Below are 2646 nucleotides of genomic sequence, written 5' to 3' on the forward strand. Positions count from 1 at the left end.
ACAAAGAAAATTCAGAATTCGAGCTACAGAAGCACGACGCGCCCGAGTTGGGAAGCGGGGCGGCCACGCTGAAACAGCAGAAGCACGACACGCCCGCGCTGAGAAGCAGGGCGGCCGCGCTGGAACCACAGAAATAGAGCGCGCCCGCGCTTGGATAGCGCACGACCGCGCCAAGTCGTTTTCACAGAATCCTGATTCCAGTGTGATTTTGAGAGTCTGGAAGCCCAGAATGACCAGAAGCCTATATATATCAATACAAATACATTTTTAAGAAGAAGGAAGCCTGGGAGAGCAAGAAGAAGACCTAGAAAGCACGAGAAGGATACGGAGAAAAAGACTTTTGTTTTCTTTAATATAGTTGATACTTGGATGCTCATTTTCGATTTGTTCTTGGACCCTAGCACTCTGATATTGTTTTTTATCATTCTTTCATTGGAACACATGGTGACGATTAGTTCGATTATGAAATAATCATTATCGTGTGATTCTAGCGGATTTAATTATGGATTTCAATAGTTAATTTGTTTAAATATCTTGGTGTGTGGTGATTGATTGATCTCCTAGTATTGGTTGTGCTTATTCGTCTTATGTGCGTAGCTAACATATAAGATAGCGTGTTAATCTCTATTGAAGCGACAGTGAATATAGAGATTTATAACTTGCCATGCTAGCATAGGTTCATGTATTTGATATGCATGATTCGTAGGTAATTTTAACCATCTTACTTGCCCTATGTAATCACAATGGATAACTTGCGCATTAAACCTTTATGTTGACAAATTCTATAGACATATAGGGTCTCAACATAATTGGTGTTTATTCAGCTTCTATCTCTTTTGTGGATGTCTGGTAGTATGGTATTCATACAACGAAAGTTGGCATTTATCAGTTTCGTGTAATCTGATTAGTGTCATCACCATTACATGCTAAGGTTAAGAACAAAAAGGCTATTGAATAAAGTATTTAATGAAGTTAGGATCCCATGTTTGTCTCATATAATATATAACTCTCTGTATTCTCTTAGTTAATGCTATTTATTATAATTTCTTAGTTTAATCAATACCTAATTTGTTGTTTGTCTTAGGATTGAGCGATAGCCATACATTATTGCATAGGTGCATAAATTGAACTTAACCTAAACCAGTCTCTGTGGGAACGAATCTGATTTATATCTTATACTACTTGCGAACGCATATACTTGAGTGTATTATTAGCGCGTGTTAACTTCTTAACAAGTTTTTGTCGCCGCTGTCGAGGACTCGGTGTTAATTGTTTAGTTTATATGCTTGTCATCGGTGGTCGTTAAAGTTCACTGACTCAGACTCTTTTACTTTCACGGTTTATTTGTTGTGTTTCAGGTACTCGTTACAATGGGAGATCCAGCAGCACGAACAAAATCCTTGATAAATTTTTCTCAACCCAAGATCAATGACATTCAATCTTGCAATGCCAGCCCAACTATCACAGCTAATACCTTTGAGATCAAGCCTAGCATAATTCAATGGGTGCAGAATTCAATCTAGTTTGGGGGTTCTCCAACGGAAGATCCCAATATGCACATTAGGGATTTCATTGAGATCTGCGACACCTTCAAGTTTAACGGTGTTTCTGAAGATGCTGTGAAGCTGAAACTATTCCCAATCTCTCTGAGGGACAAGGCTAAGAGCTGGTTACACTCTCTACCAACTAGTTCGATTACTACTTGGGAAGATCTTGCTCAAAAGTTTCTCACAAAATTCTTCCCTATGGCAAAGACAACTGCAATCAGGAATGCTCTTACTCAATTTGCACAACAATTAGGATAATATTTATATGAATCTTGGGAGCGCTACAAGGAGATGCTTAGGAAGTGTCCTCGTCATGGAATGCCTGATTGGATGATCATCAATTGCTTCTATAATGGGTTGGGAGCACAGTCAAGATCCATGCTCGATGCAACATCAGGTGGAGCATTATGGGCAAAGAGCTATGAGGAAGCTTAAGATCTAATTGAACTGATAGCTGCTAATGAATATCAATATCCAACCCAGAGCTTGCCACAAGGTAAGGTAGCAGGAGTTCTTCAAGTGGATACAGCTACGGCTATCACTGCTCAACTAAAGGAGTTGTCTATGAAGATCGATTCTCTGGCTAACTATGGTATTAATCAGATATCCAGTGTTTGTGAGATGTGTGCAGGTTCGCATGCGATGGAGCAATACACTATATCTAGTGAATCGGCTCAGTTTGTGAGCAACTTTCAGAGACCGCAACAACCAGTTCCAGACACTTATCATCCTGACAAGTGGAATCATGCTAACTTCAGCTGGAGCAACAATCAGAATGTGGTACAACAGCCTTATCAGCAGTTTAGATCCAATCAATTCAATCTTCCTGGTTTTCAGCAACAATTTGCACCAAGACAACAACTCCAACTTCAACAACAAACTCATGATACAAGTCAATCTTCGAATGAAAAATCTGAATTGGAGGAGTTGAGGCTTATGTGCAAAAACCAGGCTCTTATATGCCAAAGCCAAGCTGTTTCTATCAAAACTCAAGAGGACCAGATAGGACAAATTTCCAACGTCTTATTGAATCGACTACCAGGAACGCTTTCTAGTGATGCAGAAGTTCCAGGCAAGAGGGAAGTAGAAGAGCAGGTTA

The 2646-nt window shown here is 39.8% G+C and overlaps 1 non-coding gene across 1 annotated transcript; it reads right to left on the reverse strand.

The window, feature by feature from the left end:
• Window positions 1-1760: 1760 nt before the first annotated feature.
• LOC141669237 (small nucleolar RNA R71) lies at window positions 1761-1867 on the reverse strand. Its single transcript, XR_012553527.1, has one exon. It is a non-coding gene; the product is annotated as a small nucleolar RNA R71 (small nucleolar RNA).
• Window positions 1868-2646: the final 779 nt, after the last annotated feature.

Source organism: Apium graveolens, chromosome 6 (genome assembly GCF_009905375.1).
Source record: "Apium graveolens cultivar Ventura chromosome 6, ASM990537v1, whole genome shotgun sequence".
NCBI classification, from domain to species: Eukaryota; Viridiplantae; Streptophyta; class Magnoliopsida; order Apiales; family Apiaceae; genus Apium; species Apium graveolens.